Genomic DNA, 25240 nt, shown 5'->3' on the forward strand with positions numbered 1-25240 from the left:
TTAAATCTAAACTCTTGTGGGAGTTAAAATAATTATCCCATCTAGAGTAAAATACAGCTCTCAACTGAAGTCAAAATACTTATCCTATCTGGAGTAAATACAGCTCTGAAATGGAATTAAAATACTTATCCCATCTAGATAGCAATACAGTTCTCAACTGGAGTTATATAAACTCCTTAATAGTGTACACAATTAATGCAAAAAAAATTATTAAACTAATACTATAAAAAATATACAATATTTTAAAACACTGTAACATTTAGGAGAAAAAAGCAACAAAAGACATCATAACTGATTTGTACTTTTTTTTATTTAACAATTTCACACTAAACAGGTTTAATGCAACTGCAAAGGTGTGCACTGAATTGTGTGTCCAAATGCCTATAAATAAGAAAAAAAAATACAATTGCTGTGTCTCAATTCAGGGGCTGCATCCTTTAAAGGACTCATTTGAAGGCCGATTATGTCACCGCGGTGTGACTAGGCTGTCCCATTTAGAAGATTTCTTCGAATGCAGCCTTCTTTTCCTCGGAGACGAAGGATGCACCGGGTGTATCCTTCACAGCCTACAGTCGCCAAAGATTCATTGCGTGCCGGCTTATTTCAGCACAAAAAGGGCGGAGTCAGCAGAGGAGTCGGCTGTATTATGTAGTTTATAGATATATAAATACTTATAGATATTATTTATATATTATATCATTTATATTATTTAGTTTGTGTGTGTGTGTATGTATTAATGTATTATTCAGTTTATTTATAAGTATTGTTTAGTTTATATATATAGTATTTACATATATAAAAATACATAATACTATATAATGTATTATATATATATATATATATATATATATATATATATATATATATAATATATAACATAATACTTTATTCTAATTTATTCTCTTTTTTCCAACTTCATTTCAACCTTTTTATTTGTTTATGTTCAGTTCCACCCGTTCACATTTAAAATATTTAAGTAACTGCACAGTTAATTAAACTGGACTTAATCAATTTGGTATTTTGTGGTCTGAAGCAAAACGAGAATCAAAATCTCTGGCTCATTTCTCAGCTCTGACTTTAGTTGTGGCGGGTAGAATCTCAAACAGGAAATATTCCGTAGGGTAGACTGTCCCATTTCAGTACTGCCATCGCAGCCTACCCATCCTTCAAACGACACACCTTCGTAGACCGCGTCATTTGAAGGAATGCAGCCCCTGAATTGAGACACAGCCAATGTTAATACCACATCAGAGTCTTGTGCAAATGTTGACACTCCAGCCTAAAATATAAATCCTCTTGTTGTTAGGTGAATACTCTGTTGCAGTATATTACGTTTGTTAATTGAAAAAAAAATAGACTGGTGGAGATGGTGGGAGAACACCAGTGTTGGGAAGTAACGGATTACATGTAACGGCGTTACGTAATCAGATTACAAATTATGAGTAACTGTAATCCGTTACAGTTACTGATTCAGTAAGTGGTAATCAGATTACAGTTACTCTGCTAAAATAAATGGATTACATTGCGGTACTTCCCTATTTTTGGTCTTCCAATCCAACACTGACAAAACGCAATCACATTCACATAAATCACGACATCAGAATATTCTATGATTCACAACCTTCGATTAGAATGTTTTCACTGCAGAAGCGCCCTCTAGCGGGCCCGTCGGCGGGCCCATTCTGACTATGTAAAGTAGAATGCTTAAAGGCGTAAAATATTCTAAACACACCGACCAACTAACCAACTCATATTCTTTAGTATTACTTTAACTACCTGCACGCAAATTTTATTTGTTTCTCTATTTGTTAACTGGAAAGAAAAATAAAACAATAATATGCAATATGTGGTTGCTACATTCATTCAGGCTTAAAAAAACGACAATATTGTAAGTAATCCAAAGTAATCAGATTACATTACTCACTTGAAGTAATGTAACTGATTACGTTACAAATTACATTTTGAGTGATGTAATCAGTAATCTGTAAGGGATTACATTTTAAAAGTAACCTTCCCAACACTGGAGAACACTTGTGACCAAATCAGTTAATTTTTTCCCCCTAAAACTTTGATTAGCTTTCCTTTATTTTTCATTACTCACTGCATTCTAAAAACACTGTTTGTTGCTTATGTTGTATCTCACCAGACACATCTCATTTGACTAAATCTTTCAACACTAAAATGGAATGTACTACTTTTTTTTTACATGAATCTTCTACAAAGAGCAGGAGTTTCCTGTTGTAGTTTCTCATAACTGATCTCACTTCAGAGCAGTTGTGTGGAGAGGGTACCAGTGTTCAGAGTTGGAGGACAACCTATCCTGGAGCACAAACACCAAAGAGCTGCTGCAACCTCCCCACCCTGGAACAGATTTACACCGACAGATGCCGCAAGAAAGCTTTGGACATTGTTAATGACTCTTCACACCCCAGCTATTCTCTCTTCCAGCTCCTGCCATCAGGCAAAAGATACAGAGTGATGAAATCTAGGACAAACGTTCTAAAAAAAAAACAGTTTTTATTCTAGAGCGATCATGGCTGTAAACTCAAGAATGGAATGACCTTTCTTACACTCTGCAAGATTTTGTTATTATAACCAAGGGCATAGGAGTGGGTTTGATATTATGGGAAACACATTTGCTAATATGAACCAAAGCCCACCTTATAGTTTCCTAGAACATCATTTGTGGAATTACTTTTAATCACAAATAATCCCTTTTTTCTGTGTTCTGTTTATTATTAGTTACATCCAAGTAAAGGTGACTTTACAACCTAAACATGTTACTCCACATTACTGTATATATATATATATATATATATATATATATATATATATATATATATATATGACAAAAACTGATCATTTATCACCTAATATTTAAAATAATATAACAGAATTGATTATTATTTTTATAATTATTATTATTACGTATTGGCATGTCAAATCTGTTTTATATTTGCATTTTCTCCACTCTTTTTAAAAAAAACTTAGCATGGGGTCCTCCGCTTTTAATTTGTTCTACTGAGAGCTCTTCTTACGATGGTGTCCTTTTATGAAAAAGACTTAACGTTACAAGATTTTTGGCAGAAGTTGATATAAACGCTAGACGTCAGGAAATCTGGTCTTACTGTGGTCGTACTGTGAACTACAAACGAACAGAAGTCAGGTTAGGTCAGTGTTTCTTAACCCTGTTCTTACATATTCTACTGCATATTTCCACTGTTCTACAAATTCTAGAACTTTCTCTGCTTTAAATGCACTTAATACAGTAAGTGGTGGTATGATGTGTTTAATACACTGCTGGATATACATAATGATTGATGTATGGTCCATATGGTGCTAAGGGATGTTAACAGTTAAACTCAACAAAGTATTGTTTATTAGCTGATCAGTTGGATCTGGTGGAAAACACACAGAGGGCAGAGTCAGAGTTTTTTCAGGGTTTTTAACTTCTTTAAAATACCAACATAAAGTACTGTACTAATTTCTGGCTGTCCACTACATCCAGCTTCTGTATAACTAGTTTATTCTGTAGTCCTAAATTAATAAACACAATTTGAAAATGAAATAGTGATAAGCTGATCAGGTACAGGGCAGGTTAAACGTTACATATATAGTTTATTTTTTCTTAAACCTTGATTACCTATCTAGCTAATTCCAAAGTTAAGCTGACTGACTAACACACGCTGCGTTTTATTAATCACATGGTGGGTTTGATCTGTGTTTTAATTCGGAAACAAGTCTTTTTATCCAGCTATCAGAAACAATCTCACCACAGTTTACATCGTTAGCCTACCTTCCTATCTCTTTATATTCAGATTAGTTTTAACATCAGTTGCAGCTGCACTGGCTGGTAAAACGCACAGCGAGGGGGACGGGCTTCCCCACTGACATTGACTCTCAGCACACCGCAAAATCAGCAAGTTGATTGGCTGTTTCTACTGAGAGGCGGAACTTAATTCCTGAACCGGCTCCATGATTGGCAAGATTTCCCATTCACACAGCAGTCAGGGGCCTTTCTCCTCATTAATAGTACAGCTGAGCTGATGAGCTGAGCGAAACAATATCATTTTTGGGGGGTCAAATCCACCAGTTTTCAATATTGTCCCCCACCGGTTCCTACACCATAACTGAAGTGTACATGAAGGTAGATCTCCAGGAGCAGAGTTGTTAGCCACTGATATAAAACCAAATAGACAATGAATTACTTTTAGGAAAAAACTATGTACATTTAATGAAAATGATTGCCTTATATCTTGGGTCAGGTTTTCTACTTCTGGTGTGTTGCCTCCTGTCATGGTGGGGTACAGAACACAGACACTCGCGGAACCAGTTAAGGATTTTATTAAAAACCCACAGGGTATAAACAGAGAAAACAGTAGTGAGTAGATAACACCAGTAAACAGATACCTGAAGGCAGAGACCATTACAGGATAGTGAGGCAGTCCAATGGTCATACACGAGGCAGGCAGTATCAGAGGGGATCCAAAACAGAAACGATAAACAGTCCAGGTAATACATGAAAAATCCACAGAGTAGGCAAACGCAAAAATCAAGGTCCGAAAACAAAAGGCAAGGTCATACACAAGAGAACAATCACAGAATTAAACACTTTGTAATGTGGGCGAAACCAGGCAATACGCAACGCAGGTGTATGAGTGAGCAGTCCTTATATACTGCAGAGAATAATCAATATTCGGGACTTCCTGGCCGGGGCAGGTGAGGTGTCACGTGATCGGCAGTGAGTGTGATGTCAGCGGGTGGTGCATTCTGGATGTCGTAGTTGTCTAACTGAGAACCTCCGTTGGAGCTAAGTGTGGAAGGACAGGGAGTGCCTACAACACCAGACGTGACACCTCCTTGTATTGACAAACTCTCTAAATCTAAATGTTTTTTGAAATAATTATTAAGTAGATTAACAAACATGGCTCCGGTAAGCCCACAGTTTAACTGTCTCTCCATCCACATCATTGACTAAACGTTGTACCTACAATACAAAAAGAAGAAAAAAAGTATGATTTTATTCAGCATAGTATCCAACCGCTTTTTAAAACAACCAAATGAAGCAAGTGCTTTTGGAAGAACTGAAAACTGAATCTGAAGTTTTCCTTGGTTTTCCGTTATGTAGCCCATTTGTTAAGCTATTCTTTGTTAATCTAGTTTACTTTCAGTATACCAGACAACACATATCAGCTGCTGTTAACTAATATAAAGTACAGACTATGCATGACAGAACAAAATCAAGAAACTGAAATTAGAAGTAACAGAAATTAGTCATATTCTGTTGTGTTTTACATACAGTATATATATTTTTTTATTGTTTTATTAAACATTACTTTTATCATGCCCTCAATTTGGACATTCTACTGGTTAGGCTCATGATAGAGCCTATAGGAGTCTATAGAGCGCACTCCCTCTCTCTCACTCTATCTCTCAATATATTCAGAAAAAAATATTTGTAGTTTAAGTTTTAGTATATATTTTTATATTTCCACATATATACATACATTCAAATTACAGTCTAATATGGTGTGAAATGTTATTGCGCATTGAATTAAGAATGGGTATAATGTGGTAAAGTCAATTCATCCTAAATATTTATCATTACTATATAAAAGTATATCATTGCTCACATGCAAATATGTACCCTTTTCATTATTTTTCATTATCTACACACATAGGAAGACGAACACACATAATGAAATTCTTTAAACATACTTCAAATTACGTTGGGAATACCTTGTTATAAAAGTACCAAAATTCTTGTAACCTTTGCTGGCACTACATTCAAAATATTTCCCCTTCTGTTACATTGAAGAGTTTATGATAAATAATCTTTTTTTTATTCTGAGTGTCATATGCCTTTCCTGGATTTGTGCTGAAACTAAATGTTCAGGTGTGCTACAGTGAAATGCAACTGGGTAAGATTGAACTTGCATGTATGTTTGAGTAAGTGAGTGAACCTGCATGAATGAGTGAGTGTTGCTGTATAAATATTACATTTGTGAATAATGTACAGTAAAAATGTGTTAAACGAATGAAATATTGAATACTAACTTATAACTATACTAATAACTTAAGTAATAGCTATAACGTATGTATCTAAGAGCATTATTTATGTATTTATATGCAGTTCATATCATATAGTGTGATAAAATAGACCTATGGTGTGAAAAGAAAACCATCACGCTATATGAAGTTTCATGTACTTAGCATGACTTTAGGCAATGTGGTACTTGATTTTTCTGAAAGAATAAAGAGCAATAACACAGCCTGTTACTTTCAGTGTCTTTCTGATGTGTTGTTCTTCCTCCTGTAAGAAGGAGGACCCCACTCCCTAAAGGTCTCCTCACAACTGCCCGTTTAAAAAAAGGAGTATGGTGTCACACCATATGACATTCATTTTTGGGACACAATGTTTTAGTTAATGGTGGCTTCAAAATATTATGCCGAACTTTTGGCCAAGCAGACTCCCAAAATAGACATTTGGGGAATTAATGTATGATTAATTAAACAGAAAATGAATTAATTTGCTTGTTTTTATTCAAAATCTATCTTTGTGAAATGTGATTAGTTGCTGTACTTGCCAATTTATAAAGACATACGTTATCCAGCGCAGCGCCGCGTAAATTCAAGTATAGGTCTCTGCAGACCGGACTAGTGGGCGTGTCGAAGTGTATGGGCGTGTCGAAAGGTGGGCGTCTTTGAAATGTGTGGGCGTGTCGAAAGGTGGTTTACGCAATAGAGTGGGCGTGTCAAAACTTTACTGCCGAAAAGGATTAAATACGCTTATAATAATCACAACTCCACCAATTTTACCCGATTTTCACACGGTTTGGTTTGTTACAAACAGCAGAGATGTAGCAGTTATATTATGTTCTTTAACAAAGACAGACATATGGTATGCCATATTAAAAAGTGTATAAATTAATTAATTTTATATTTATATGTACATAGACACACATTAATTAATGTATGCACTTATTAATATGCCATACCATATGTCTGTCTTTGTTAAAGAGCACAATATAAAGTATTTAAGCATGAAAGCACATATTTGTTATGTGTCACAGCGTCCTGAATCATTACTACATCATACTATAGTTGGTAGAGTTGTGAATATTATAAAGGTTTATTAAACTCCTTTCTCAGTGTAAATAAATCCACTGGGGACGCATGGTTGCCAACTCCAAAATGGCGGCCACGCTGAAACTTCAGGTCCAATAGACCAATAGTCGACCACCTTTCGACACACCCACTACTCCGAGCTACAGAGACCCACGTCTCCGTAAAGTCGAACAAGCCTAATCACTTACCTATGAAACAGTATTGTAGTGGCGCGCCGTCTAAAAGTTCCATTTTCGTACCACAACTGAACTGCAGGAGCCAGAAGGCTTGAATTTGGTTTAAGAACATTTACTAAACTCAAAAAATCATCTCACAATCACACAGTCAAAAAACTGTGTTCCTCAGAGCTCTTGCAGCTTCCAACTGATGAGCCTTAAACAACACACAACTTCCACCTAGAGGAGCACAACAATACTTCTCCAACACCAACAATTTACTTATCACTAGAAACATAGCAATCTGGGATTTATCTGAAAAGATCTTTCATTTTAAAATAACTTTTGACTTAAAAACCATAAAATACGGAATTAGTAAAGAAAACCTCTCGAGATCCCAAATAGATTTCGTATGTTTATGGGTATGTATTGTTGAAAATAAAATGTGGAAAAATCGATGTAAGATTGCTATGGATAATTGTGTAATTCCAGGTCTCTGTGTTTTAAAACAAGCTCTTGCTGATATTAAAAAAGAATAAAAGGTTCTGAAAAATACTTAAATGATGTTGGAAATAAATTTGTTTTATTTTAAAAAAATTAGAATTTTGTATGAAATTGTAACCTGTATTTTATTTTCAGTTTTATTGGTGTATGTAACAAGGATGTAATGATGAAACATGACTGAAATATTTTGTATGTACTGTTTTCTTGTAAATTGACTTGTAAAAAACTTCAATAAAATTTATATAAAAGAAACATAGCAAACATAGCAGAAACTTTAATAGTTTTGTTTCTTTCTGAATTTTGGCTCTTACAAGGATGAATCTCCAAACATCGGCAGCAAATTGTCTTTCCTTTTTCCATTTGTGGGAATGTACTGCTGCTATGTAGCTGACCAACTATTACAGAAAAAAACATCATTATTTACTTTTTTAATACATTTCCGTCACTCCATAATGTCCATACTAGAGTATTTTATTTATAACATAAAACAATTGAATAAGCAATCAAAGAAAAGTTTCATACAATTATACATTCCTACACAGTCAAATTATCTATTTTGTCATTTTAGTTGCATAGAACAAAAATGTAACATGCTTCATAAACTTCTTATTTATTTACAAATAATAGTGAGAAATTTACTTTCCCACTATTTCAGATGTGATACTACAATAAGCATACTGATCATTAAAATACATTAAAAAATGTATAATGGTAAGAGAGAAAACCCAAAGAAAAAACTCACAATCATAATTCCAATTTTTACACATGAAAATCACTCAGTTACACTTTAATCTACAGTTATTACGGATAACAGTTAAACTATTTACACATTAAATCACTGAGTTACAGGTTAATCTATAGTTATTTCGGATAACAGTTAAACTATTTACATAATAAATCACTGAGTTACAGGTTAATACAGTTATTACGGACAACAGTTAAACTATTTACACATTAAATCACTGACTGACTGATAACCTACAATGTACAGTTCAACTACAATTATACATTTACTAGTATTTTTATATTTATATTTTTACAATTATATTTGATGGTAAAGTTTATAATTAGAGAGTGGGGACAGGTAACAAATGCAATTTTTTCAGTCTCCTAAGTAGTTATTATTATAAGGTCAATGTACAAGACAATATGATTATATTATATAATAAAAATGTATTTGAATTTTTTTTTGTGCACATTTATAAATGTAATTTCCTCGGGACACAAATGGCATATATAATTAAAACAATATATATATATATATATATATATATATATATATATATATATATATATATATATATATATATATATATATATATATAATTAAGGTAAGTAAAGTGTAAAACAACCAACATGTATAAAGTTTATTCAACGTAAAATGGATGTGCACAAATAGATCAGTTCTGACGTGTTTTTTTATTTGTATGTTTGTTGCCTTGGCAACAGCGATCCACAACGTTCTGTCTGTGACGTCACCGTGCGCTCGAGGTATTAAAAAGCAGGAGAGCGCGGTAGACTTCAGTAGTTTGCAGAATTTCTGCGTAGCGTCACATGTGGTCCGATCGAGCGGGTAAAATGAGCTTCATACTGGAGAAAGCAGTGTATGTACTGCTCCGCGTGGTCGAAGCTCTGCTTGTAGCCTATACCTATAGCCTCTAGCTATTACTGTAGGATGAGATGAAATGGAGCAGGAGAGAGGAAATAGAGGAGATGAGAGGAGATTGGGGAGGAGATGGAAGAGGAGAGAGTATATAGAGGAGATTGAGAAGGAGGAGATGGACGAGAGGAGTAGGAAAGTAAACAAATCGCTCCTGAGAGATCAAATTGCTCTGAGACAAGGAAACGCGGGATGGTTCGTTTTTAGCGTCTAGTTCGAGCCGCTCTCCGGCGCTGATAGCCCGTCTTTAGCGTCTGGTTAGAGCCGCGCTCCGGCGCTGATAGACCGTCTTTAGCGTCTGGTTAGAGCCGCGCTCCGGCGCTGATAGCCCGTCTTTAGCGTCTGGTTAGAGCCGCGCTCCGGCGCTGATAGACCGTCTTTAGCGTCTGGTTAGAGCCGCGCTCCGGCGCTGATAGACCGTCTTTAGCGTCTGGTTAGAGCCGCGCTCCGGCGCTGATAGACCGTCTTTAGCGTCTGGTTAGAGCCGCGCTCCGGCGCTGATGGACCGTCTTTAGCGTCTGGTTAGAGCCGCGCTCCAGCGCTGATAGCCCGGCTTCAGCGTCTGGATCGATACGCTTTGGCGCGGATAGTCCCCCCCCCCCCCCCCCCCCCCCCAAAAAAAAGTAACTCCGCCAAAGTGAGTCTTTTAAGGTCACTTTGCCGGTCCCAAGCCCGGGTAAAGGAGGAGGGTTGAACGAAGAATAGCAGTTCCCTAACGAAAAGTGTTAAAATGATTCACATTCATTACTCAAGTAGAAGTATAGATACTGGGGATGAAGTATCAACTCAAATATTTTAATTAAGTAAAAGTATAAATATTGAATATAGTAATAATATAACGTACCAGTCAAAAGTTTGGACAAGATTCGATTCGATGTTGCGGATCTGCAGTTCTGTTTTGAATGTTAAAAGCACTTGTGTTATCCACAGCACATAGTGGATTTTTTTTTGCAACTGTTTTTTCTTATTCTTTGAAGTGTCTATTTTAAGATTCTGACAGGTAACGGGATGAAATAATGTCATATGACATTTATTTTTAACCCTTTAATGCATCTATGCCAATTCCGAACCGGAAAAAAATGAAGAAATTGACATAGCTCCTTGAGTTAACAACCTATACATATAATGAGCACACCTTTCCATACATTTCTGGGCCAAGGAATTTAACATAATAGTTATTTTAAGTTTTTAACATATTTCGAATTAATTCTGGGACAAAAATATAAACAAATTAGCAGAAAATGTTAATTTGCCTGTGTGTTTTTACATTATACTAAAATCCTGTGCATTAAATAAAAACATCTTGAGATTTTTCTTAATCTTTGAAGTGTCTATTTTAAGATTCTGACAGGTAACAGGACAACAAATGTCCTTTGGGGCTTATTTTTAACCTTTTACTACATCTATCCCGATTTCGAACTTGAAAAAATTATAAAGAAAATGGCATAGCTCCTTCAGTTAAAAACCTATACAGACAAATGAGTACACTTTTCCAATTCTGGGCCAAGGAATTCAATAGAATGGTTGTTTTTAAGTTTTTGACTTGATGATAAAATCCAACAATGTACTAAAAATTAAGTACTAGTATAGTGGGGTACTAATAATTTTAATCCTCATTATCACCATTGAAGAGATCATCAAAGTCTATCTTTTAAATCTTTATCCCTTCCTCCTGGTCACCTGTCCCCTCTCCAATCAATTATGTCTCTTCTGCTCTTGCAAAAATGTCAACAAGAGAAGGAGAGAAGATGGGGCTGGGTAGTACTTTATTTTTAGGACCTGCCCATCAAACTGTGTCATCACAGACAAGAAATCTGATTTCACTCCATCTTCACCCCTTCAATCGAATAGCTTTAACCACCTTGCCTTCAGAAAGATTTCTTTTAATTTGGTCCATAGACACATCCAAGCATATGTCTTTACAAATTACCAACACTTAATGTTTTAGCTCCTGCCACACCCACAATGTCAGCTTTCAGATCAGCAGTTAGTTTAAGGGGGCTCACATAAGAAACTGCTTCAGATTCAAATTTCAGAACCACCAAATCCTCCTCCTTCTTCTCCCCATCCTCTTTAGATTTCCCATCATCGCGCCTACCTTTCTTACAAACTGTATGCCATTCTCCTCTGTCCCCCCCAACCCCCGCCTTTTTTACCTTTTTTGAAACAGGTCTGACTCGCTGCCTGACCCCTCGTCACTTCCTTCCATTACTACTCAGTCACAGCTCAGTTTCCGCCAACTGCCAGCCGCCGGGCAATGCTGCGTGTCACTGTCCGATGACAATTATATCATTTCCTCTACGTTACTACAGCTGCTAGTTTCACTCCCCAATTTGTACTATGTATGCATAGTAGAAGTAAACCGTTTTAAACAGCCAGTTACTAAGTGAATTAGACAAAGGGTTCCAGCGGGTGTCTGCTATTAATTCACATTTATCATTACATATTTAACATTTTAGCTGCACATTTGTAGTCTGGGTCGACAAGTACAAGAGTAAAATCACTTATTTTATTCAAAGTAGATTAGATTTAATAAATAGTGAAACTGAATCAGTGAATGCCTTAGTAATGTAATTTGCTAATGTTGATTTTTCAAGGTAAATTATACAAAACATTATACAAGTATTATAGATAAATGGTATTCTCTGGGTCACCTGGGTGGGTCGTTTTTTTTGTTTTGATATTTAAAAAAATGATTTAATTTAATACAGTTATGATGGTTAAAACATGTAACATAGGTTTTTTATTTATGTTAAAATCTCTTTTTTTGATGCCATGATTGTGGATGGTGACATTGCAATACATTTGTAAAATCATGGAACAAGAAGCCACCTTTAAAGAAATAAATATTTACATTAAGTTGTGATGTGGTAATGTTTTCCAAATCACCATAACGGACATTAATGAGAGTGTGTAGTTGTGAACTTACCTTGTTGTTCTTTCTCTAAGAGGGCTGGGGGTCCAAATGGGACTGATCTGAAAGTGCCACCTGTTTTAACCCCACCGGGAGGATCCACCGTTGGGGAGAGAACAGGGTTCCCTTTTATCGGGGAAACCTGTAAAAATGAATACATATAGATTATAGAGTTTGGCCAATCCTTATAATACTTACTGGTAATATTTGTTTGTAATAACCTGGGTTCAATCATTATTCAGTTCACATTTTTTCCCAGATGGAAGTCTGAGTCTGGTTCATAAATAGTGTGTATATAAATATATGACCTATACCATCCGTTTCTTTTCTGTTTTATACAGTGTTTTTGTTTGTCTTTTTCCAAATTGTGTGTTTGCATCCAATCTCTGGAGCCACTTAAATGTATGGTCCACCCCACACCCAAAGACCTTTCTATTTAGCCTCACATAAACCCAAAATCCCCAAGTGGGGTAGCAACAACATTCTGGACATACTGTCTTTTATCATTACTTTGATATATAAGAAGATGTATTGGACCTATATAGAGTCGCCCTCATTATAGATTTCTTTTGTTTTTGTATTTTTGTCATATGTACATTTTCAGATTATCAAGCAAACTTAATAATCAAACCAATCAGTGGCGTGCACAGACATTTTGGGGGGCAAGTGCTCAGGGGGGAAAAAGGGCACTTTTTAGTGCATGTGAAACACTTCATTATAAAAAAAATTACACACACATGTTGAATGAAATTTGACTTTTATTTTTAACATTCTCTAAACGTGAGTTGTCAATGGAAAAATGTCACACCACCAACTGATAAAATACATAGTAGTTTGGTGCTGTATGAGACATATTACTGCACAACAAACTGATTTCAGGTTGGGTTTAGAGGGCAAACGGTAGGATTTTACTTGATGTGTATGTTACGTGGCTGGTGGGACTGTTGCCGTGCGTGCTGTGCTGAAGACTTGCTGAACTGAACTGCTGCTGCAGTGCATCTAGTGTGACTTGCTAGCAAGGACGTAGGAGCAGGTTTGATATTGGGGAGGACACATCTATAATGTAATATAATTATAATATAATATAAAGTAATCTGCTCATTTGAATAAGCCCATTTTATAGTCTCTTAAAACAACATTTGTGGAATTACCTTTAATCACAAATAAACCATTATTTTTGTACTTCTGTTTGTTATTAGTTACATCCAAGTAAAGGTCACTTTACAACCTAAACATGTTACTCCACTTTACATTTACTGATGATAAAAAAATATATACGTGCAATGTCTGAACTATATATAAATATATGAAAAAAACTGATGCGGTATCACCTAATGTTTAAAAGAATATAACAGATATTATTATTATTACTATTATTATTATTATGTATTGGCATGTCAATTCTGTTGTATTTACGTTATTAGTACATTTACGCCACCTTTTTTCAACTAAAAGTACTTATGATGGTGGTCTTTTACGTAAAAGAATGTAACCTTATGTTTCATAGAGATTTTTAGCAGATGTTAATATAAACTTTAGATGGCCCAAACCCTCCTAGTCTGTTAGTTTCATGAGCTTTTACTAAAGGACCAGATATATTTCATTAGTAAATCTAAGGGGCTAAGGGATTTTAAAAGGTTAACTCAATAAATGAGAGTTTATTAGCTGATCATATGGATGGGTTAAGAAACTGCTTTAAACTACCTACATGAAGTACTGTACTAAATTCTGTCTATTCACTACATCCAGCTTCTAGCTAACTAGTTAAGCTAGCTAAAATAATTTTCCTTCATTATAATTTACAGTACTCCTAGTCTACAAGTCACAATGACTATCACAAGCTCACAGAGGGTTTGATCTGTGGGTTTTGAGTCGTTTATTTTTAACCAGCTATCAGAAATAATCTCATAACAGTGTACATGGTAAGCTCCGTTACCTTTTAGAAAAATCGCTGTATATCCAGATCTGTTTTAACGTCAGCTCGCTGCACCCCGCTGCTGAATCTAAAAAAGAAAACTTTAGAAATCCTCCACTCTCCTCCGCAAAACAGCGAGCTGATTGGCTGTTTCTATTAAGAGGCGGGACTTTCTTCCTGAACCGGCTTCGTGATTGGCCTATGCTTGCGCGACCGCGCGGGGTCACGTGACAGAGGAAGAGAGCGGTGTCGTGTGTGAGCTGATTTCAGGGCATTCTGTTTTCACTCGTTTTTAATCGTTTAGGTTTTCAAAAGATCATTTCAACACGGCTTCAGTAAAATCTTAATAATAATAATAATAATAATAATAATAATAATAATAATAATAATAATAATAATAATAATATTTAAACAAAAAAAAACGAAGTTTCAAAAGGGCACTTTGGTTAATGAAGGGCAGAGTTGGTGTCTATGTGTGCACGCCTATGAAACCAATATAACCTGAGTAGATATAAAAAACCCTTTGTGAAAAAGTGATTACTGCCAGTGTATTAGTTTAAAACAAGTACCTTTTGGTTGATTTGTTTGCTGTGGCTCTGTTAAATGTTTAAGGTTGTGAAGAGCCACTGCACAACTCGACATATCTTCTCATGGCTCTATATGGTCCTTGAGAAGAATGAAGGTCTTGTTTTCACTTTCATAGATCCCTTTTTGGCTTTTCATGTTCTGAAGGACATCTTCGCTTCATCTTCTGATAGATACGGACAGGACACTCTCACCCTCAATGACTTGATGTAAGGGAGAGATGAGCAAAGAACTCTCATTAATTTAAGGGGCTCTATGCAGCCTGCATAATGAGCATATAATATGATCAGGCACTGCTCTCACATTAGTGAAAAAGTTAATAATCTTAGGTTTATTCTCAGTTAACACACAGAGGTGTAATGATGATAATCTGCAACAATAGGGCAGGTCTAATCAGGATCTGCTGAACAGAGTCAGGTTATGCTTTTCAGTACTGCTTTTTTAAAATTCCACACCAACATTTATATTTAGTGAATCTTTACATAAACTAAACACTTTTTTATCTCATCCTGAACATTTACAGATCACATCACCTACAATATTTATATACTTGAAATAAAGCATCATATGCAAAATATTCAAATAGAAAAAGTGAAAAGTGAGCCATATACACTATCGTCCCAAAGTCTGAATCATTTTCTTAAATGTAAAATGAAAGAACTACACTTCTCTGATCTTCATTCCTCTGTTCTTATAACTAATGTAGGAGGAGTCTTTACATGCTTGAAAAGTAGCTCCCAGATCTCTCCTCATTATCTGAACACTGGAGTCACCATGATGTTCCTGTGCTCTCTGACTGTGTTTATCATCATACTTGGTAAGTGGAATTAACTAGATCTTTATCTGTGTGAAATATATTACTGTGTTTTAGAATCCAGCTTTTCTGTGTTGGTTTTGTGGTGATGTGTCTGAGTGTATCAGTGATGAATTAGGTGGAGTGAAGTTCATCTTTTCTACAATGCTGATGTAAATTTCTTCTCATTGTTTTTATTTGTATTTCTCTACAGGGATCTGTTCTGCACAGTCAATAAAAACAGTGAACAAAACCCAGCTTTACGCTCTTAAAGAGACTGTCGTTATCTCCTATAAATATACTGGTAGTGTGAACAATCTGCAGTGGTATCGTCAGTATCCTGGATCCAGACCAGAGAATTTACTAATGATATTACCCACAACAGGAACTGTAAATCAAGCAGTTCCTCCTTTCCCACAATTTAATTCTACAGTGGATTTAAGTGAAACAAGAGTAAATCTGATCATCTCCTCTACTGCAGTATCAGACTCTGCTCTACTACTGCGCTCTGACGCCCACAGTGACAGAAACCCACCAAACACTGTAGTAAAACGTATGGCTCTTGCTTTTGTCAGGAGGGGGCGCTGTTTACACATTTGTATACTTCATCAAGCTTTCCTGTCTTCATGTCCGCCTGCATTTAAAGATGAATCATCAAGTGACTGTGCAGTAACTATGCAGGATCTTTACATCACTGTTCACAGAGCACAGCATGTTTCAGGGCTGATGGTGATGGAATAGGTAAACGTGCTCTGGAGTCCACAGGTTTCTCTAGAACTCATTCTTGCTGTTTGGATGCATTCCTGCAGCACTTTACTGTCCTCAGCCTGTTCAGGATTCCCATCTTCTACATCTCAGAGAACCAACACAGCTGGTGCAGCTGAGGGTCGACAGCGACTACTCCAACCACCGTCCTCTATTTAAAAACATTGGACCCCAAAACCATCCCTAAACACCACTTAACACACCAAATGAACCCCAACCCTAAACACACCCAAAACAACCCATACAAATACACACTTATATAATCAGTTACACACATATACAAGTATATACATACACTTACAGACTTACACACATGCATATCATCCCTTACAAAAAAGAAGATTATTCAAGAGTACTATTAGTTTAATAGTGACATACTAAATATAATTATACTTAAGTATACTTGAATTATACTGACAAGTATACAGAAAAGTCTAGGCATATTTGGCATATACTTGTACTTAATCTTTTGATCTAGATATACTTAACAAAAGTACAATTAAATTTTCTTACCTTATATGTAAACTATGCTTGACTTTCAGTTTGAGGTGGAATACCCTAGAGGAAATAGTACACAAGTGGCTCTGAACCTGATCATTTAAAGTGTAATTAACCAACACAGAACAGATAAACTTTTGGCAGATTTTATTAAACCTATTCTTTCGAGGTGTGATAGTTTTGTAACAGGCTTTATTTATATCATAATCCATTACCACATACTGTGTGTATTTCAGTCTAATTAAAGAACAGTTACAACAGACATCCCAAGTTGCAAAAGTTGATTTCAGGGAGGTTAAAAAAAAACTTGCACACACACCAAAGGATAACGAAACTTTACTTTTATATTAATTAATTTAACTTTTTTGTTTAAATTAAATTTAGAGTATTCAGAGGTGAAATTAGTTTTATCTTTTTTCTTTTTGGAAGTCCCTGCCTCTGCTTTCCTTTTTTTTTTTTTTTTGGAAAGAAAGCTTTTATTTGACAAAAATTGACAGTCACAATATCACAAAAAATGGCGCAATATCAAAAACATTTCATGTCATATTACAATAATTATTAATATTGCCTTCGCCATGATCTGCTCTCTCTCACTCACTGAACAAATCCCGTCCGGGAGGGGGGGAAAACACTGCCCGCCCACACTAAAAACTGATTGGCTGTCTCACAGACTCTTTGCAGAGAACAGGCCAATCAGAACCCTCTCTGTTTTCTCTCTCTCCTTCCCACACACGATTAGAGAAAAAAAGTCTGTCGCCTGTGTGCGCGTTTGTGTGCAGTGAACTCTTGGGCCCTCGTTCTGAATTCCGGGAGATTATATGTGACTTGCGGGCATCAGGGAGCCACTACCGAAATTAAAAGTAGCCTGTGTGCAGCTAATATAACAGTGTTAATTTATTCTTCCCTCAAAATAACTCAATATACAGCCAATAATGTCTAAACCACTGGCAAAAAAATGAGTATGAGTACGCCCCTAAAAGACTACACCCCGAAATGTCCAAAGTGTCAAAGTAAAATTGTCAATAAACAGTGATAATGGAACTGTGGTATGTGCTGACAATATTACGTTATAGCACTCCCTCTCATGTATTAATGCTTAATTGACATCTATTAAATAAAATTTTATTCAATTCTAAAAGATAATTTTACATGAAGAATTGTTCCACCTCACTAAAGGGCAGGATCACATGATGCTCCTGGATGGCAAATTAAGCCTGTAAGATGAGGTGTTGAGTGAGTGGGTGGAGCTGAGTGTGTAGTAGAGAGGATAGTAGAGAGGAGAGCTGAAACTCAGTGTGTTCTTCTCCCAGTGTGTGCTACACCACCATGATCATTTTCACTGTACTGCTGCTCTCTGCTCTTACAGGTAAACATTTCAGAGATTATAAACCTTTGAAGATCTAACATCTACTAACACACAGTTTCCTAATGCTGTTCATTAGCTACATGCTAACAGATCTATGAATGATGGGTTAATCATTAATTCTATGATTTTATTTGTAGGTAACAGAGCTGAAGGCGTCATCACTCCTAGCAGAGATGCTGTTTTTGCTGTTGAAGGTCAGAATGTTACCCTCTCCTGTAACTACACTGTAAGTGCTGACAGTCTTCACTGGTATCGACAGTATTCAGGCTCTCCTCCCCAGTTCCTCATACTGGACTATGAAGTGACCACTATTTATGCTCAACCTCCAGTTCCTGGATTATTCATCATCCATCACAAAGGAATAAAAAAAGTGGATCTGGAGATTTCCTCTACTGCAGTATCAGACTCTGCTCTCTACTACTGTGCTCTGAGGCCCACAGTGGCAGGAAACCCACCAAACACTGTACTAAAACCTTTCTTGTGAAATATGCAGAAACACTGATATTTCAGGAGGGGGCGCTGTAATTCTACAGCTGAAATTCTAGAGGTAATATTCTGTAATGAGATGAAGCGCCAAAAAACACTTAAAACACCTTCTGCGGTGTGGGCAGTGTGCCAAGTCCTGCTGGAAAATGAAATATGCATCTCCATAAAAGTTGTCAGTAGCAGAGGGAAGCATAAAGAGCTGTACGATTTTGTGGGAAAACAAAACTGCACTGACTTTAGACTTGATAATAAAACAGTGGATCAACACCAGCAGATGACATGTCTCTCCAAACCATCACTAATCATCAGTAAATTTCACTTTTTATTAGAGTCTGGGGGAAGAGTGGAGAGACACACAGTCCAAGCTGCATGAGGTCTAGAGTAAAGTTTCCACCAATCAGTGATGGTTTGAAGAGTCATGTCATCAACAGTCCCAAACACAGTAATTTCATAATCTGATTCTAATAATAATTTCAGTTATAACTGTTTCAAGTATAGACACTTTATTTCATGGTTACTCAAAGCAAATACACAAGAAACCTGTAGAATAATTGATAAAATTAAAAGTCTGTAGGTGTAAAACTTATTTGTTATATCTTAAAATTGTTATTACTGAATAAATCTGCAGATGTAAATATACTACAGGATATTAACTGTTGGAGGTGAGCTGTGTGAAGAAGAGTGTTTGGAGTGATCAGTGTCATTAAACTGTTTAGTTACAGTTACCAGTGAAGTGCAGGATCCAGAGTGAGCTTTAATGGGGTTGGTGTAGAGTGGATTATCCATTAAGATAACAATAATGGTAATGATGATAATTAGAATAGCTCCAAGCCTATTTTGACCAATTTCCGCCTGAAATTACATACTTACATTTGAAGGCTTATCACTCTAATATTAAATAATTCAGAGTCAATTCTATGAATTAATATCACTTAGAAGCCTTTACACAATTCATTTAAGACACTTTAATTATTTAATTGAACATGTAATGGCCAGAATATGGGTAAAACCAGGAAATTGTTTAGGCGCTTTTCAGATTTTCGATTTTATTTTTTAATTTTCAGACATATAAAATGAACTATTTATATGGATAAAGGGTTTTGGCAGCTCTACATTTTGCTATAGAGTGTTTACAATCATCATATAAAATTATAAACTGCTGCCATTAACCGATTAGATATTATAGTGATTTGAAGCAGTAATGGTATTTTCTTTCTCCAAAGGACTGGAAACTTTATAATAATCAAAACTACCACTTTAATAACTCATTCTGCAGTAATAAGGCTGTTTTTGTGTGGTCTACTCCTATACAAACAGAAAACCGCAGTGTCTCTTTAACAGAGCGCTTCCTGCAGAGTGAGCAGTCTCTGAGATACAGTCTCTGTGCCCAAGCAGCCCCCGCCCCTCCTTCTAGCTGGCCGCAATCGACCCCTGATTGGCTGACAGACCTCATTTGCACACAGTCACGTGCAGTAGAGTCTGTTGTGTAAGTAGAGACCGAACACGTGCCTGTGCGTCGAATGAAACGGCTTTAATAAGCAGTTAAAGTTTCTATAATTTTTTTTCTGCCTGAAATTATTTCAAGCTCTGAGTGGATATAACTGGGGATTATAGGAGACTGGATTGGCGGATTCTCTTACGTGTGGACTCGTTTTGAAGGTAAGAGCGTGGGGGATGCGCTGGTGGGAGTTGGGGGGGTGTGCGGTGTGTCCTGAGGTAACCCCAGGACGAAACCCGAGCAGATTTTAACTGTAAACACGCGCTCCGACGCGCTCTTTCAGCTCTAATTCAGGAACCTACAGTAAAACGGAGCACAGTTTCAGAATCCGGAGAGCCAGACGGTTCGAATGGTGTATAACATGACCGCATCCGACCAAATATGGACGTACGAAAAACGGAAATATGAAAGATATGAATCATAACTTTATGAAACTAGGCATATTTCGCCATAAATGTTTATTTTCTGAAAGGAGATACTGCTAAATAGGCTAGATAACTGAAAAGCAGAGATTCTAAGCTTTAAAATGGTATATTGGGTGTCTATATTGAGCCTATAATTGTTCATAACTATTCATAAACACAGCCAGATATGATTTTTCATACATTTGGCGTGTTAAGAGGTTAAACTCTATCTTAATATACAGGGACTTCATTACAGAAATGGACCAGTAGAGGGCAGATTTCCTCTAAAACTGTAGAAGAACTGTAACAGATGGGGTGGTTTGTGTCACTGAGCTGCTGTAAGAAGGGAAGTGAGGGAAGCTGAAGTGAATTATGAACATTTAAACACTAGAGCAACACTGAGCTGCAGCACCACTGTTCAGTTATGACTCGTCTTCATCACTGGTGGCTTCCTTTTCTGATTTTAGGTAAGATTCAGTTAAAGCTGAAACAGAACATGTATTTCTCATTATCTCAGTGTGGAGAACAGTAAGTTAATATAGGACAGATTTTAGTACGTCTCTATCTCTCCAGCAGGTTCCACTTCTGGTGAGGGAATAGAACCAAGTTCTTCCACTGTTAATGTCCTACAGGGAGGTTCTGTTACCCTGTCCTGCAAATACAATGGATCCCTTTCAAGTGATTATCTGCTGTGGTTCCGTCAGTATTCCAGATCCAGACCTGAGTTCCTGATCTTGGTGGATGAAGCTAACTCTGAGATTAAAGCTGATCCTCCAGTTGATGGAGTTTCTGCAAAAGTAAATGAAGAGAAAAACAGTGTGAATCTGAGCATCTCCTCTACTGCAGTATCAGACTCTGCTCTCTACTACTGTGCTCTGAGGCCCACAGTGACAGGAAACTCACCAAACACTGTACTAAAACTCTAAATATCAGACTTAGTGGAGTTCCTGCCTTTTTATCTCCTACAATGTTATATTTGTGATTATACTTATTGGGACAGTTCCTATTTCTTACAATCAGTATTCTATTTAAATTCTAGAAGTGAACTGAACTCGGAAACTTCAGGAGGTGGGTGTGTATATAAAATATTTATTAAACAGAAATACAGAAGCTGCACTGCAAGATGTAAGTCACTAAAACAGAATGTCCTCATTTTTTACATGAATCTGTTTAATTACTGTATGCACAGAAAAATATTTACTGCTGACAGACAGACAGACAGACTAAACACTTGAACACAGCTTAACACTGGAGATACTGAATTTACAGTTTTTTTAAGCAATATCAGGTTTATGCAATGTTATATTTTTTGCTTTTATGTTAAATGATTTTATTGTTTATGAATGCTCTCGTTTTTACTACTTAGTAATAATATTGTACAGTTTAACCGCTGACTGTGTTTGTGGTTGATTTATTAACACTCTGATCTTCTACAAAGACAGAGAGCAGAGTGGAGCAGCTCCTCAGAGCAGGAGTTTCCTGTTGTAGTATCTCATAACTGCTCTCACTTCAGAGAGATTCACACTAACACACAGATCAGCATTAGAGCACTGAGAGCTTAAACACACTACTGATTCCATCTGATCATATTCACAATGAAGACCATCCTCCTCATCATCCTCATTACCATATCAGGTACTCACTGTCAAGATATGAATAATAATATTTGGAGCATTTAATTTTCATTATTTTGTAATCAAAATCAAATGTATTTTTTTCTTTCAGGTGTTTTTGCTGCTGATTGGATTAAACCAGTTGATCTCTCTGTTTCTAAAACAGAGGGAGAATCTGTTACACTGAAATGCTCTTATGACTCAAGTAGTCAACATGTGTATCTCTACTGGTACAGACAGTATCCTAACAGAGCTCTACAGTATTTACTGTGGAGAGGAGCTCGATCTCGAAGTGGTGAAGAAGACACTGCAGACAGTAGATTTGAGTCGCCTGAATTCGAATCATCCACTGATCTCACTGTTACAGTAGGACTGGCAGATACAGCTCTCTACTACTGTGCTCTTCAAGTTGCAGCACAGTGATACAAAGTCTCTGTTTACTTTGAACACAAGCAGATCAAAGTAATATCAAACCACACTGCTTATCTCTTATTACACTCTCTCAGAAATGACTGGATGTGGTTATGCAAGTGCTAATAATAAAGCAGCCTAAAATAAACGTAAAATGAAGATAAATGTAGCTACTATAGGATGCAGAGAGGTGTGGTCATTTTATGCTCAGTAAGACTAAGATAAATAAAGTTTCCGGACAGTGATTTATCAGTCTATTAATGCTTAAGTATAGTTCAATAAAAAAAAGAAGGTAAGTGAATTACCGCAAGGTAGTGTGAATTACCGCATTTGATAGTGGGGTCCAGGGGGTGGATGGGATTGAGACCAGTGTACCAGTACCTGTCTCATCCTTTCATGCCCCTGCAATGACACTCCTCCACCATGTTCCACAGATGTATGCATTGAATTATGGGTTGTGCTTCTTGCAACTTCTTGTAGCTTCTGTGTTCCTGTTCATGAAGCCATTCCTGTTGATGTGTCAGATGAACAAATGACGACGCAAAATCTGCTACATGAAACAAATGTTTTAAATGTATTTACCGGGTAAATTAAATTCAAATATATAAAATGCAGATTTAAATACTTCGTTTTTCATCTTTACCAAAAAATACATTTACTATACCACTCTTTTTACAGGACATTCTTCCGTATAATTTTAACAAGTTTGAGTTTAATATGCCATTCATGAATATGCAATTTATCATAAATATTACATTAAGTTAATATTATAAAAACAACTGTAAATTTAGCTGAAAAGCTACACGTTACATCCTTTTTTTAGCTTTCACTCTTTAACTTTGTCCTAATGAAGTTTGATGTTATTCCGTTAGCAGGGTGTCTTATTTTCATAGAAATTTTAATATTTAATCAATAAAATAGACGTAATATCAAACAATATCAGAAATACAATATAATGCAATAAAAACGTATATAAATTATGAATAATCTGGTTCTGCTAACAGACTGAGGGGTTTGGGTTATCTAACTTTTATATGAACTGCTGCCAAAAATCTCTATGAAATGTAAAGTTATATTCTTTTTCATAAAAGACACTATTGTAAGAAAAAAATTAGGAGAGATTAGTCAATATACAACTGAATTGACATAATAGCAAAATAAAACCCATTTTTTTTATATTAGGTGATAATTAATCGTTTTTGTTATATATGTAATAATTCAGACATTGCACACACATTTTTTTAATAACAATAAATATAATATAAAGTTACATGTTTAGGTTGTACAGCCACCTTTGGTTGGATTTAACTAATTATAAACAGAAGAACAGAAAAAAATATGTTGTATATTTGTGATTAAAAATAATTCCACAAATGTTGTTCTAAGTCACTATAGGGTGGACTTTGATTCATATTAGCAAATTTGAATCAAATGTCAAACCCGCTCATACACTTTTGGTACAAAAAAATACATTTTGATATCTGAGATGAACACTGATTTGATGCATTAAATAAAGGAAAAATAAATATTGATTGAGTGTAATTTTGTTTTATGGGTATTTGATGGACACGAAGTGTAATGTGTTTTTGAACAGTTAAAGCCTTTAACTTTAAGGTACCAGTGAAACGAGGTAAACTTTTGCAGGACTTTTATTTTGACAGCTTGTTGCCGGATGTAACGCCATGGGCTCCAGAGCAGTACTAGATACTTTAGTTTAGAAACACAGCAGCAGATTGTTGGAGGTTAAGGTGGATTGTGGTGGATGTCCTAATAGTTTCAGCGCTTTGGACAGATGTTTGCTGTGGTTTAAAATGAAGACTGTATTCTCTGTAGGTGAATATGGAAGGGTGGTTAGAGTTTCCCCCGGTCTCCAGTAAAGTGGAGCAGCAGAAGATCCAGCTCTGATCAGCAGCGCCACACCTCTGTACTCAGACTGCTCTGCTGGAGGAACACCAAAATATTTGTATATTAACTTTTATTAAAAGGTAATACGTTTTCTTCTGTAAAGCTGAACATGTGAGTTTTTTTGTGTGACAGTGATTATTTATATTGGTGTTGGTCAGGGGCGTTGCTCAAAAAATACAATTACAGTGAAAAATGAACAGAAGTCATGTTAGATCAGTGTTTCTTAACCCTGTTTCTGCATATTCTACTGCATATTTCCACTGTCCTGCATAGTCTTTATCTGCATTAGAGACACGTAATAAAGTAAGTGGAGGTATAATGTGTTTAATACACTTTATGGTCTATAGGGGGCTAAGGGATTTTAACAGGTAAACTCTGTTTGTTAGCTGATCAGTTGGATCTGGTGGAAAATACACAATTTTAGGGCAGTAACCATGATTAAGAAACTGCTTTAAACTACGAACATAAAGTATTGTATTAAATTCTGCATATCCACACAATCCAGCTTCTAGCTAACTAGTTGGCTAAATTTATTTCTGTTTATTATAGCTTACAGCAAGTCCTGCAGTCCTAAATTAATAAACACAATTTAAAAATGAAATGGTTATTGGTTGATCATGTACATCAGGGCAAGTAGAAC

At 36.0% G+C, this 25240-nt stretch overlaps 1 protein-coding gene across 2 annotated transcripts in view; it reads left to right on the forward strand.

The window, feature by feature from the left end:
- Positions 1–25240, forward strand: part of LOC125803863 (gastrula zinc finger protein XlCGF7.1-like) — a 165753-nt gene that overhangs the window by 136552 nt on the left and 3961 nt on the right. Inside the window, exon 1 of one of the 2 annotated variants that reach the window (XM_049482416.1) lies at positions 24117–24680. The exons of the other annotated variant lie outside the window; for it this stretch is intronic. The gene's annotated coding sequence lies outside the window, so the exon portion shown is untranslated. Of the gene's footprint in view, positions 1–24116; positions 24681–25240 lie in introns of those variants that run through there. 2 annotated transcript variants of the gene reach the window in all.

This window comes from Astyanax mexicanus, chromosome 8, assembly GCF_023375975.1.
Source record: "Astyanax mexicanus isolate ESR-SI-001 chromosome 8, AstMex3_surface, whole genome shotgun sequence".
Taxonomy (NCBI): domain Eukaryota; kingdom Metazoa; phylum Chordata; class Actinopteri; order Characiformes; family Acestrorhamphidae; genus Astyanax; species Astyanax mexicanus.